This window comes from Pelobates fuscus, chromosome 2 (assembly GCF_036172605.1).
Source record: "Pelobates fuscus isolate aPelFus1 chromosome 2, aPelFus1.pri, whole genome shotgun sequence".
NCBI classification, from domain to species: domain Eukaryota; kingdom Metazoa; phylum Chordata; class Amphibia; order Anura; family Pelobatidae; genus Pelobates; species Pelobates fuscus.
The window spans coordinates 278,042,402-278,057,920 of NC_086318.1; positions in this window are offsets into that span (position 1 = coordinate 278,042,402).

A 15,519-nucleotide genomic window follows, 5' to 3' on the forward strand; every position below is an offset into this window, starting at 1 on the left:
TTTTTATAAGAGGGTCCCTCAACAGGCACGACAGCATTTGCACAAGGTTGGATGCCGAACTACTCATTTCCCGTTCCTCCTCCTCATTTCCCGTTCCTCCTCCTCACAAAGAGCAGAATAGGGACTGTTCCCCCTACATAGGGTCACTTGGCAGATATAGATTGACACCTGTCCTCCAAGCCCCTGATACACACTGACAGAGCAGAATAGGGACTGTTCCCCCTACATAGGGTCACTTGGCACGTCACTAACTCCTCTGCAGAGCCACGCATTCCATGCTTGGCAGCCGTCAGCAGGTTTACCCAATGCGCAGTGTAGGTGATATACCTGCCCTGACCATGCTTTGCAGACCAGATATCAGTGGTCAGATGGACCCTTGCCCCAACACTGTGTGCCAGACATGCCATTACTTCCTTTTGCACAGTCGAGTACAGGTTGGGGATTGCCTTTTGTGCAAAGAAATAAAAGCTGGCGGGTTAATAGTTCAGACAAGCCAGGTGTCAGACGTCGGGCAAGGGGGTGTCTTTCTGACGCTTGCAGACAACTAACTGCTATTCAATCTATAACAGTGAAAAATGTTTTTTGGTTTTAAATGAACGCTATTGTGACACCAGATATGAGTGGCAATGTGCACTGGCAGAGGTCTGCAGAGTACACGCTGTAGGCCTGACACCCGCTTGAAGACAACTAACTGCTATTCAATCTATAACAGTGAAAAAAGTTTTTGGGTTTTAAATGCACGCTATTGTGACACCAGATATGAGTGGTGTGACAAACTGCCATTTACCACTGGGCATTGTAGAAAACTTATGGCTAGCCTCCTGCCCTCCAACTATGGCCCTGGGACATATTGCACTTTAAAAACTATATCTGGGCTTAATGGATTTTCATTATGCTGTCTCTGGCTCTTTAACTGGGCTGTACAGAGACTATGGACACCTGGAAAATGTGTAACTGCTTTGCTGGGATACGGTATTAAAAACCGTTCGTGTCTTTTTAACATTCCCTTTGTCTCAGTGTCTGGGTGGCCGCCATTTCGGGACTTACACGTGTTCGCGGCCATCTTGCGCACGAACAGCGGTATTTTTTTAACATCCAATTAATACAATTGATATAATTCCTGAGAGCTAATTAATAAAAATAAAACATATCACTGTTTCTTTAAAATATTGCAAATAGCAGAGCTTTCGTTTCGTTTTTTTATATCTTTTGTATTGATTGAATAAATAAATAAATCACACAGTCTGAGAATAAATGGTAATAAGTAAGTAAATCACACAGTCTGTGAATAAATGACAACCTCTTACTGGTAGACATATGGATGTATATTGAAGCGATTTTATAAGACATGATGTGTGTTTTTACACTAACCAATAAAGCTATCCTATTCCATATGGTTGGAACGCAAACCGGAAGCGGAAGAGTACAAACGCTTGATGGTGGAACGCACGTTTGCGTTCCAACAGTTCACACTGTCGAAACCCGGAAGTGAGCAAATACCGGAAACGGAAATTCCGGAACCCGGAACTAAAAAGCCAGTGACTTATTTAAAGAACAGAAGACAAGGAGAAGACATACAGCCAACTGAGGAAGCCCATTTAAGGGCGAAACGCGTTTTGGACATTCATTTGGACTTAGTCATCCAGAGACATTTGTATCCGGTATTTATATTTATTTTACTTGCATTAAGTTTTTTAACATTGCATTTTTAGTGTATATTTATTGTGGATCACCAATAAAAGCAAATTGTTTTTGAAAACTTTGCTGTGGCATCCTATATACACATACCAAATACTGGGGATATTGAACAACCATCACCACTTCAAAAAGCAAAAGGAACCAGGTTTCCAGCAAAGTCACCACAAGAAAGGATTGGACATCCTTAAAGAGTCCACAAGCGCTTACCATCCGAGTCATATGTGGTTTATGACTCCTGACTTGTGAGTGACATTATATACGTCTCTTTATAGATCATTTCTATTACTGCAATATTGCACTATTTGTGTTTTGTATTTATATTATTACAGATACATATTGAACAACTTGTACAAGAAGCTCCACCTTATGTATGTATGTTTTTTTTGTATTTTGTAGAGGTGGTTTAGGGGATACCACTTAAGGTGTTTGAGCTTCACTTGAAATTCTGTAGACTCCATATTGTGCACCTATTTATTGATTTTGAACAGCGGTGTTTGCCTGTGAACGCATGGAACTAAAAACAGATACGCAAATAGGCGAACGTCGCTGAGACCTCCATACACCCATAACTTAGTGCTGGAACTACCGAACAACCGGCCGTTCGGTAGTTAGACTTAATAGACTATGGGGATTCTGGCGACCACCGAGATTCGACTGGATGGCACGAATTTCATATCCTTTCACCGTACGAACGGGGACCGACCGCAAGGCAAAAACTTATGGAACTGTTTTCGGCTAGTTGGTCTGTGCGGTCGGTCAAATCTTTGGAACCCTATAACTCCCGAACCGTTTATCCGAATGAACTGATTTTTGATGTTGTCCCCGTGAATAAGAGCTATCAAACGGTGTTGGGGTTTTTGGGGTACATCCAGAACTTGGGTAAAAATGTGTACAGTATAATTGTGTTAACTGGTTATCTGAGGGGAGGGGATGTGTGGGTTGAACCTTGTATGTAATTGGTTATTTTCAACCTCCCCCTGGGTGTGTTCTATTTGTACCTGACTGTAATAAAAAGCAGGCTGGGTATTCCAGTCCTCAGTTCTTCTTGACCCTTCAAAACGTAGCCTCGTCTCATTCTTGGAAGGGGATTATTTGGGAATATTACTCTGCTCCTTTTTACAGCTGAACTGTGACTCTCACTCTGGATATCGTGGATGGGATTACACCAGCTTTACTTATTCACAGCAGCTTGCAGGGAAAAGGACGTCTCCAATAGCTGATACCCTCTCACTACCTGGGTAGCCGTTACAAGTGGCAGAGGTCTGCAGAGTACAGGCTGTAGGCCTGACACCCGCTTGAAGACAACTAACTGCTATTCAATCTATAACAGTGAAAAAATATTTTTCTTTGTAAAGGCACGCTATAGAGACACCAGATAATAGTGGCAAAGTACACTTGTTGAGGTTGGCAGAGCACACGCTGAAGGCCTGACACCCGATTTAAGGACACTGACTGCTATTAGCTTACACTGAAACACTTTTTTTGTTTTTAAAGGCACGCTATAGTCACACCAGATATGAGTGGTGGCACTGGGCAAGTGGGCACAGTATACACTGTGAGCCTGACACAGAAGCTGGCTGGCAGGCAACTGCAATTACATTACACAGAAGAAGAAAAAAGCAGACTGATGTTCTAGCCCTAAAAAGGGCTTTTTGGGGTGCTGTTCTTAGAGCAGAGATCAGATGAGTCCTTCAGGACTGTAGTGGACACTGAATACCCTAGCCTAGCTATCAATTTCCCTATCTAATGAGCAGCAGCTACACTTTCTCTCCTCTCACTAAGAATGCAGCTTCAGAATGAATCTAAAATGGATGCTGTGAGGGAGGTGGGAGGGTCTGGAAGGGAGGGTCTGCTGCTAATTTGCTGGAATGTGTCTGCTGACCGTGAGGCACAGGGTCAAAGTTTGCTCAATGATGACGAATAGGGGGCGGATCGAACCGCGCATGTGTTCGCCACGGCGGCGAACGCGAACACGCTATGTTCGCCGGGAACTATTAGCCGGCGAACAGTTCGGTACATCACTACACAGCACTACTAGATATCTCTTTCATATCCATATTGACAAACAGAAGTGCTATTATCTAAGTTTCTACTATCCCTACTTATCATCCTATTAACGTTTTAATCCTTAACCACAACACAGGTACTTTTTACCCTTACCTCAATAAGTACTTACACCATACTGGACATATTTCCATTAACGTTCCCATTCTGCCTTTTGGTTCCTCTCTAGGATATTCCTTTCTCAAATTCAACTAGACTAGTTGGGCACGATATGTATGTTCCAACATGCTTTCTATTAATTACTTTTCTATTCCCCTCCCTTCCTTAGGGATAGATTGTGGGATTGTGGGATTGTGTGTGCCATATTGGCATATTTGTAATTCAGTCATGCAAGGCCTACACCCATCTTCATGCAGAGGTATTTGTCCATCACCCCAATTCATAGCTAAAGCCTTGCTCTTACTTCTCTAGGTTTTAGATAGGGTCTCACATGTCACGGCCACTCCTTTGAATATCTTACTTGTCACCGAGAGGCCAACATATCCGCCACATCGTTTGGTGGCCTCGGTCCCTTGGCCAATTCATAGCTAGAGTCTCTCAGAGCCACTTGGCACTTAGCCTCTCAGAGCCACTTGGCCTTACTCATTTAGTGAATTTTTCGCAATTTAGCACTATGCAAGCCACCAGTTGTTATGCTATCATCTACATGACTATCACATTTACTCTACATGTAGATATTGTAGATATCCCAGCCAAACAATTAAACCCACCTAGTCCACGTATTCCATCCATAACCCAGGATACCCCAACCCCTCTCAGTTCCTGTCGGTCTTGTACCATTCCACTTTCACCACTGAGCTCCGACATAAATGCGTGTCATTCCCTTCTTTGGCTTGGAAAACTGTGCTGTATAGACTCCAGTTTCTAGCTGGAAACACAGACAGCTTGATGGCTTCCATCATTCATCCTTATAAACAACTGTTGACACTAGTGACATTTAGAATCTCCTGACATTGGATGTCTTACCCTCCTCATCTAATGTTATTATCTGTACAGTAAGTTCCCCTGTCCTATGGAAGGACATAGCTATGAGACTTGTCAGTAGTTCAAAGCTAGGGAACACAGACTGTACAATCTGACTGTTCCGTATTCGTACTCACCTTTTGTCACCAAGAGGTGTCTCCCTCAATACTCACACTTTTCTAGTTGAGTTATTAATAACAGGTTTCACAGTAGGTTTCCGCACAGGCATCATAATACTTCGATCAGGTATTAGGGTTTGTCATAACCTCCAATCCACTAGTTAAGACTCTTTCAATGTAATTACTATTAGTGGCAGAATAAAGTATAGGTTTCTTGCTGGGGCCCTTATTACAACCCCTTTATTTGCAATGGGAAGCCCAATAATATCTGCTCAATTTTATTATCAGCTACTCGTTCTTTAAAGTTCCCAGCATTAGGCCATGGTATTTGTTCTACATTAAGGGCCTCAGAAGCAGCCCAACTAGGAGAAGGCCATATTCCTCATTTTCAAGTTGAATCGGTACCAGTGGCATTTGCACGATATTTAGTGAACTGAGCAACCTACTTTGCCACCCATCTTACCTTTGGAGCAAAGAGATGCCCAAACTATTCGATACAGTTGCATAATCTCTCTGTAGGCTCCTCTTGCACGTCAGTATTGTCCCTCAGTAATACATTATCTACATGAGTGTAACGATCACAGAACCGAATGCCATACCCTGAAGCAGATGTGTCTTTTGTATCTGGTACCTTTGGCCCCTATATCAATTTTAATATCCGAATATACATCAGCCTCCATGCAGAATAAGTACTTTACCATGCACCTTACACAAGGGAGCTCATTCATTTTCCATCCACTCAACCTGCTCCCAGGTTCACCTGTCAGGAGATTTTTTTTGTGTGAAGGGAATCGAACACTCCGCACAAACCTGAGTGTAGGATATCCTGTCCTTTGTGAGGAATTAAGTTCCACCTGACCAAATATGAATAAAGTCTGTGTAAATAAAAGGCATTGATCAAGAACATGACACAAGGTATAATTAGCAAAACTGAAAGGGCAGCATAGTTCACTATTATTTACATTTCAAAAAAGAAAAGGGAAAAAAAAAAACTAAGTACCATATTCAGTAGGGAAAGACAAAGTGGAATACATTTTGAAAATCCCGAGAGTTCCTTCTTTGCTTTTTTGTTATTGATCCTCTTCTCCATGGCCATCTTCCATTTTTAAAGAAAACCTTATCTCAAGTTTCTTCACATTACTAATTTAAAGTGACCAAGTGTACTTTCTTCTAGTGATTGTGTTATAGACTTTGATCAATAGATGACATTGTAACACCACAAGGACCATCCTGACATCCACAGACGGGGATTGTAGCGTCCATACGCTGTGATCTGGAGCTGATCTTTAGCTCCAGAAAAGTGTGAGTGCAATATTTTTTCTTATAATTTTCCTTTGCTTTTATAGACATACTGCACTATACTAATTTTCCTGTCCCATTTTGTTTTCTCTTTTATATTGGCTCCATTGGATTCCACACAAGTATTTTATTTGTCAAGTGCTGCTTTCCAACATTCCCAGTTCTATTTGTATCAACGACCAGAAAAAGAAGACTCTGGCTTGGGAAGGTTTAGCTGCTGTACATAGTAGAAACGAGTGCCAGAATTCTCATTTGCTGCTATATCTAATATTTATAAATTGTGACAAAATCCCCTATTTTGTGTGTACCAATGCCCTTGTTATATTCCATTTCCCTTCTTACTTTGTTTGCCAAACTAATCACCGAACACTGACCAACCTCCTGGCTGGTTAAGTTGAAACAAACCACAAGAATGCAGTGTTCTCTTTATGTGGCCGCTGTTCGTATAGTCGAACGCCAAGTGGTGACCACTTTGGCGGATGCCCTACAATTATTGCTACTAGAACAATTTTATGACCACACTTCACCAGAGGTTAGAAAATGGGTTAGAGACCGCAAGCCTCAGATGGTGGCAGAAGCTGCACGATTAGCCGATGAATTCCATGATAGCAGATGGACGGAGAGCAACCGGGCACCACTGGGGTCTTATCCTTGTACATACACCCCAACAACCAGGTTACCGCCTAGAACGGAGCCATCGAACGCTGCACCAACAACTCCAGGATATTGGAAGGCAGCTCCTATGTGCTACGGGTGCAACCAAATAGGGAACATCAAGCCTAACTGCCCAGAGCGCACCTCAGACAAGTGGGGGTGACAACCACACCGAGTTAAGCCGTCCCAACACACCGGATGCACTGTGGCCGTTCGAGTAGCCAGGTGGGCCATCCACAAATTACCCACAGCCCGGGTCCATATTGATTAGGGGACCGGAGCTAAATCCCTGGAAGTGGGGATTATGCCAGACTGGCCGGTGGAGGTACTCCTAGGAAATTACTTGGGGTGCTTGACCTCATAGTTTGCCCCACCAGCGCAGAAGGGAGCTGTACCTGTAACCAACCACCAGCAGACTCGAGCGATGGAGACCACACACTCTCAGGAACCTCAGGTAGGAACTGATACTCCGACCGTGGCCATAAATCCCGCTTTCTACTGGGGCACCCTAGCGGGATACAGACGAGCAGCAGATAAGCCCCAGGAAGACTTAGGTCAGGAACGGTGACAGGAGGGACTGGGCTGAGGGCCAGTCAGGTGACCAAGAGACAGTTGGTAGTAACCCAAAAGTACCGGGCTGAAATACTCAGAATTAGCCGTGACATTCCCTTAGCAGGACATCTAGGGATGAAAAAGACAAGGGATAGGTTAACGCAGACGTTTTTCTGGCCCGGAGTTACTCTGGTCCTCTGTGTCAGTGTAATCTGATGAGAGTGTGTAGAACCTATTTCTTTTGATGAGTTCATTGGGAGATATGGGTGCTTTGAGAACTTGTCTGTTGGGTGTTCTTGGTTTCAGAAAGTGGTGGTAGTCTTTATCTTTTGGGGTGAAATGTAATTAGTGCTAAGTTGAGTGCTGTGATCATGGTGTCTGGTGTGATATGCTGGAGATTTGGGAGAATAGTATGTGTGGGAGATGTGGGGTGGTGTTTTTTTTTTTTGAAGATAGGACGATATTGGTGCATGGGTCGATAGGGCCTGGGTCTCTTTGGGGATGGTGAGTTGAATCTGGTGTTTGTTCAAACCACTTCTCCATGAAATCTTGGTCATCTTGATCGGAGGTGGGCAGTTTGAAAAACCTAAGGCCCCTGGGAGTGATCTTTTCTTCTATATATTTTTTAAAGGTAGCTATTTCCCATTTTAATTTTATCTCTTTACTCGTAGCCCTTTCTAGTTTAGTAAAGAGGAGTCTTTGTGATTCTCTCTGGGGGATTTGATTGATGTGTTCCATAATATTACTTTCATGAAAAACATTTAGGTCAATACTAAAGTTGTTTCTATATTCAAAAACAGACATTATATTGTCTTTTTTCTTCCCTCCTCCATATCCCTGATTTTCTTCCCTCCTCCATATCCCTGATCCTACTACCTACATCCATCGTACCACCAGAAAAGAAGAGACTCTGTTTTTTGGGAAGTTTCAGCAGCCACATACTACAATTGCAAGTACTGATATTCCACCTACCTCTCCATTCATATATAATTAGTACTATGTTAATTATATGGAATATTCATGGATATAATATCAATGAAGAAATGCTATATTATTTACTAATGTTTTATATCAATGAAGAAATGCTATATTATTCACTAATGTTTTTTTTTATTATTCTTTATTTTTGTTGTGCAGAAAAGTAACAATACACCTTGGTGCGCAACAACAGCGACATCAGGGTACATTAGTGAACATTTGCATTACAGGTTGTGGTAATCGATTGTCAGGCACATTTTTTAGTTAGAAATAACAGAATTGCAATAGTTTAGGTGCTCGAATAGCGTAGACATTTGAGTGTTCAATGCAATTGTAAATTATAAACACGTTTGGTTCAGTAGCTTAAGATTAGTGTTCATGTTGAGTGTCATCGTTTCAGTTTCTAGATAGTGGTTTGGTAATGCTTATCTATGCTTAAGAGAGGGACATGCATTTTATAAAGTGACACCTCTTCTAAATCATCATAACATATAATAGGCTAGACCGCAAGTTTACATTTCAAGTTATGCTAGATTATGCCGTGCAGCTCGGATAGGAAAATGCAGTTCTACTTGTGTTACTTGTATTATGGTAGGTGTTTGTGTTGCCTGTCAGGAAGAACTTGTGTATGCTGGGCTATTGGATCACTGTGTTTCAGGTGTTGGATCACTGCGTTTTGGTGAGTGTCTGTTCTAGGGAGTTAAAGGGCCACGGGTTTCAGCTCGTACAGTGTGTGGAGTCGCAGTACCTGTCGGCAGTGGTGTTCCCTGGGTGTCGTGCAGTGAGGTGCGATTAGTTCGGGGCAGGTATGTGTGCCATCGCGTGGGTGCCTGTGTGTGCTTAGTGTGTGTCTGTTCTGTGTTGTGGTGCATCGGTGATTCTGTGTATGTAGGCAGGTAAGTGGGGTCTTAGTGGGGTAGGGAATACGTGTAATCTTAAACACAGTTTCACACAAGAAAACCAAACAGGATCACCTAATGACAGATAACACTAAGTAATTAATTTTACTATCTATAAAAAAAACAAAAAAAAAAACGGAATCTTACAAAGTTGCATTGTAAGAAAGGGTGAAATTAAGGTTAGGATGTGCCAATTCTAAAATTGCGACCGAAAAAACAGATGCTCTGGCTGGTTGAAAACCAACCAAAGTCTTTGAAGATGACAGCTTCTGTGATGTATAGTAGCCATAAGAGATAACAAAAATGAAGTCAAACGCATCACAAAATCAGTTGACCCATTATACAAAAAGGTAAATGGACCTCCTAACAATATTTTTTTGTGATGTAATTGCGCCATCTACTGACCAAAATCTAGATGATAGTCTGTAGGGAAGACACACCCACAAGTCCTTATTGGTCCTTGTCACGAACGCACCCTACTCCAAGAGTGTGCGTGACGTAATTGTGGTGGTGAAAGGGTTAAAGTTCACTATTTGTCTGCACTAGACCGGAAATAATGACAAAATCCCCCTTTTTAACACCCACACTTAAACATAATAATATAACTATTACTATTTTAACGCTGCCACCACCAAGACAATTTATAAATGGGGTGTCTTGGTCCCCCAGGTAAATCAACAATAAAACCCACCAAATATTAGTACAATATTTAAGGAATTACAAAAATACTAACTAGCCTCTTAGCAGAACGTAATAAATGAATGTTTATTATGAACAAAGAATAGTCACAGTGCATATAACAATATATGATAAACAAATTATTTACACCAACAACAGATAAAAGCAAAAAGGATAAAATACAGAAGTCCTAATTACTCACTTAGGTTTTCAACTTCTGTCCAGGGGGTCTCTGGCAAGGAAAGATGGTGACTCCCTCAAAATTAGATCTTGGCCCCAAGCGAGTACACCACCACCCTTCAGGATCACAGGTGATATACCCTGTGGATTATCACACCTCACCCAGGGGTGGAGCAAAGGCGTACCTATAGTGATACTAAGTGGCCACCTCCTTTGTTCCAGAAACAACAAGCCAAATATAAACTTTTGGTTTTATCTCCTCTACTGTACTTGCCACAGAAATAATAATTGCCTCTATGAATTTGTTATTGTTTTCCCATTCCATAGACATGTTGCACGCCCCGCCCACGATCCAATAGGATAGACATCACAACTCCTGCCACACGGTGTACGTTGTGCAACTCATGTTTAGGCTTAATTAAGAGATTGGGCTTGTCCCATTCCAAATATAATAAAAATAAGGCTTAATTATTAAATTGTGGGTAAGTATTAATGTTTCTCTTGGATAAAATACTGGAACACAAGGATCTTCATGAAACTAATCCCATTACCATATCAAATGATTTAACTATCCTTTACAAGGTACATGCCAAATGGATGAAGAGACATTCAGACTTTTTCCAAGTGTAGAACCTCACACCTTGCAGAGCCTTGATTACTTCCCGCCCATATAGTAAAATCCTTTCCACATTCCTATGCCATTCATACTACCCCTTCTGTCATCCGACCTCTGTGGGGGTTCAAGCTTCAAAAGATGTAACCCCGACCTCGCCACGTGTCCTTGGAGGGGGCTGCTTGCCCGCCTCTTGCCTTTGGACTATGGGCCAGACTTTATGTGAATGTGTTAACCCAGATAGCTATACCATGGAGCCTATTCATATAATGAAAGACTATGGGAAAGACTTTAGCTCTATGGCAATTGTACTGTGTGAATAGGATCTGCGCGCTATTCGGTAGTTTTGTGCGCTCAGACCCCAGCTATCTGGGGATATGTGAAATGTCTGTGTGTTATGGATTGATTGTGGATATGGATTTTTATGTGAATGTGATGTGTGGTTTTGAAGTTACAGATATTGTGTAAAAGTATGTTTTAAACTGTATAATAAGTGGATTATCTCTCAGGCTAAGGGGAGGGGATGTGTGGGTTGGTTATTTGGTTATTGGTTATATTGGTTATATTGGTTATTTTATGCCTCCCCCTGGGTGTGGCCTGTATGTGTGAGATGGAAATAAAAGTCAGGCTGGATGAGCCAGCATTCAGAGGCTTGAGAGGATTCATATGCTTCTCAGATTTGGTGATTGTGGTGTCTGCCAGAGTGCTTGGAGTCCTCAGGAAACGCTAGGAGCATCCTTTAACGGAGGTACCCAGTCGGGGTGTCAGGCGATCCGTTACATTGGTGGCAGCGGTGGGATGGCGTCCTAGTGTGAGGTAATCCCACGGGTAACGTTTGGAACTACAAAGTTAGGGCAACCCGTACAGCGCCCCTATCTACAAAAGAAGCAACCTCAGCAAAGTAAGCATGGCGCCCAGTTACAGTCAAGAGGAGTTTGACGCTATGTTGAAAATGCTGCTGGCTTTCTTTGGACCAGAACCCCCGGAGGAGAAATACATACAGAGCACAAGGAAAGTAGCGGCAGCGTATCTGCAGGGTCTAGCAGATTTGATCTACGGTTCAGGGAGAGGAGCCTGTTATCTCCTCTCCCCAGCGGCAGCTTAGCACACCAAGGGGAGACAGTAAGCCCCTCACCAGCGCAGATGGGACCGTGGTCTCTGCGCCCTGCCTACAGGGAGTACAGAGGGTCAGCCCTGCTCCCCAGCGGCAGTCTACGGTGCAGGGAGAGGAGCCTGTTATCCCCTGCCCCCAGCGGCTGAAGGTGTGTAAGGGAGAGGAGTTTGTTACTCCCTCTCCCCAGCGGCAGTGTGATTTGTTGGGAATTGGGAGCCCAGTCTCCATTCCCCAGCGGCAGAGTATCCAGCAGGGAATGGGGAGCCCAGCCCCCTTTCCCCAACAGCAGGACTCTGTGCTGGGAGGAGAGACAGTCGGTCTCCCTCCACAGAGTATGGAAGTATGTATGGGAGAGGAGATTGTTACCACCTCTCCCCAGCGGCAGATTATTAATGTACAGGGAATAGAGAGCCCAGTCTCCATTCCCCAGCAGCAGAGTGTCCAGCAGGGAAGAGAGAGCCCAGTCTCCTTTCCCCAGCAGCAGGACACTGTATTGGGAGTAGAGACAGTCGGTCTCCCTCCACAGAGTATGGAAGTATGTATGGGAGAGGAGCCTGTTACCCCCTCTCCCCAGCGACAGCTTAGAGTATCCAAAGGGGAGACGGTCGATGTCCCCCTCCAACAGCAGAGCTATGTATCCAAAGGGGAGACAGTCGGTCTCCCCCTCCGGCAGCAGAGCTGTGCATCTAAAGGTGAGACAGACGGTCTCCAGCAGCAGAGCTGTGCATCTAAAGGGGAGACAGTCGGTCTCCAGCAACCAGGCCCCAACCAGACTACTCCCGGGGTACCGCTGGGCTCTGCCTACTCAGCAACCCACCAAAACAGCCTACCAGTCCCCCACACAGCCATGGTGTGAGGCACCTGGACCTGAACAAGTTTTTCTCTTACTCAGGTGTAGTAACCATTTATTGTGGTGTTTATTGTGCTGTTTCTGTTTTGTGGGTGGGCTGCGGGACTAACAAGGGCACTGACCGGCAGGAGGTCAGATACCCTGTTAGTCTGGGGGGTAAAGGGGAGAAGTGTGGCGAAACCGACCTCGCCACGTCTCCTTGGAGGGGACTGCTTGCCCGCCTCTTGCCTTTGGACTATGGACCAGACTTTATGTGAATGTAATTCATATAATGAAAGACTATGGGAAAGACTTTAGCTCCATGGCAATTGTACTGTGTGAATAGGATCTGCGCGCTATTCGGTAGTTTTGTGCGCTCAGATCCCAGCTATCTGGGGATATGTGAAATGTCTGTGTGTTATGGATAAAAAGTAACTTTCTGTATTTTAAAGTGTTTTATGTCTTTCTGTAACCATGTGGTTAATGGAGTCTGCTTCTAGCCCTGGATAATTGGATTACTTCCCTCTTTGTCTCCAGGATAGAGGCCTATGTAAAACCTGTCTAAACCGGTTTGATATTCTGCCATGCGGCTAGTAAGGGACAAAAGATACTTTTAGTAACTTTTGAACCCCTGGTCGGATTCATGCCATTTTTTTAATATGTTATTCCCCTGAATGGATTGATTGTGGATATGTATTTTTATGTGAATGTGATGTATGGTTTTAGAGTTATGAAAGTTGTGTAAAAAGTATATTTTAAACTGTATGCATAATGGGATTATGTGTCACACTAAGGGGAGGGGATGTGCAGGTTGCACCCGTGATACTATTGGTCATTTTATGCCTCCCCCTGGGTGTGGCCTGTATGTGTGAGATGGAAATAAAAGCCAGGCTGGATGAGCCAGTCCAGAGTTTCTGCTTAACCCTCAAAGTGAAGTGTTGTCTCATTATTGGGGGAGGATTTATTGTATGCTGTTCCAGTTTGACTGCTAGGAGTGTAAACCTATTCGTATGGTTTCCTATTCAACTGTCTACAGCAGTCATATGCTTGAGAGGATTTATATGCTTCTTCGGTTCGGTGATTGTGGTGTCTGCCAGAGTGCTTGGAGTCCTCAGGAAACGCTAGGAGCATCCTTTAACGGAGGTGCCAGGCGATCCATTACACCCTGTTGACCTCAGCAATAGCATCTCTGTAATTATAATATTTCATAGTGTAATAATAAATTATGCACCCTCACCGTGACAGTCCTATCAACTAGTGACATACAGAGAATTTTGGACTCTCAAAGACTCTGGGACTGATACTAAAACTGGACTCAAGGCTCTCACTCTCAGACTCTGACACTCTGGGATTAATACTCACACTCTCAAAGACTCAAACTCACATCAAACCTAACATCTAAGGTCTGACATCTGGAACAAAGCTTGACACACCTAATTTTTAGTATCTTTTCCAACTAACACAACTTCTTAATTCTGAAAACATTTCAATTTTTTTTTTTACAATTCTCATCATTCAAAATCCCTGAGACACCTGATAAGAATTTCTACAACATAACTGGTAATTATGCTGGTTTTTATTTATTTAAATTAAATTAAATTAATTGATTTTACTAAAAGTCAGAATATACTTGGATAAAAGCTTGTGATTCCAACATTTAAGGAGTCATGATTTGTTAATATATAGAATTCGTAATTTCATTCCTGCAGGTGGACCAATTAACTTTATATTACTTTTGACTTTAAAAATAGAATACTAGGCAATTATCCAAATATATTAGCTTATTTAATTTAGAAATAGTGAATCTTAATTAACCATGTTTCTGCGATGTTGTACATTTGCGACCAGGCCTCTTTTTACACTTTTGTGGTTTTTGTGTTTCGCTGTAATTTTCCGCTCTCTCATTTACTGTTCCCATACAAATTATACATTGTTTGTTTCAGGACAAAAAGGGCTTTTGAAAATGAAAATTTTAAAAAAATACATGTTTTTTGACTCATCTACAAAAGCTAATGTAAAACACTGCTAAATAGATTAAAAATGTTGTCCTGAGTTTAAAAATACCCAGTGTTTACATGCTTTTTTTTTTAAGTTATAGGGCTATAAGTACAAGTAGAGTATTGCGGTTTCAAAACATACATTTTTAAAATTCATCAATAGTGACATTGTAACACTATTATCTGTCATAAATCTCTGAATCACACCCCCCGTGTACATATTTTTTTTAAGTAGACAACCCAGGGTATTCAATATGGGGTATGTCCAGACTTTTTTAGTAGCCACTTAGTCACAAACACTGGCCAAATTTAGCGTTCATATTTGTTTGTGTGTGAAAAAAGTACAAAACTAAATTGAATGCTCATTTTGGCCAGTGCTAAGTGGCTACTAAAAAAGTCTGGACATACCCCATATTGAATACCCTACTTAAAAAAAATATGTACACGGGGGGTGTGATTCAGAGATTTATGACAGATAATAGTGTTACAATGTCACTATTGATGAATTTTAAAAATTCATACCCCATTTGCAATACCTTGGGTTGTCTTCTTTTGCAAATGGTATGCCATCATGAGGGTAATTCTCATTCTTGGGCTACCGTACGCTCTCAAAGGCAATGTAACCAACCTGGCAATTTTCAATGTAAAAATATTTGACCCTGTAACTTTCAGAAATGCTATAGAACCTGTACATGGGGGGTACTGTTATACTCAGGAGACGTTGCTGAACACAAATATTCATGTTTCAAAACAGGAAAACGTATCACAACAATTATATCAGTAAAAGTGCTGTTTGTGTGTAAAAAATGCAAAAAAAGTCACTTTCACCTGACAATATAATTGCTGTGATATATTTTACTGTTTTGAATCACTAATATTTGT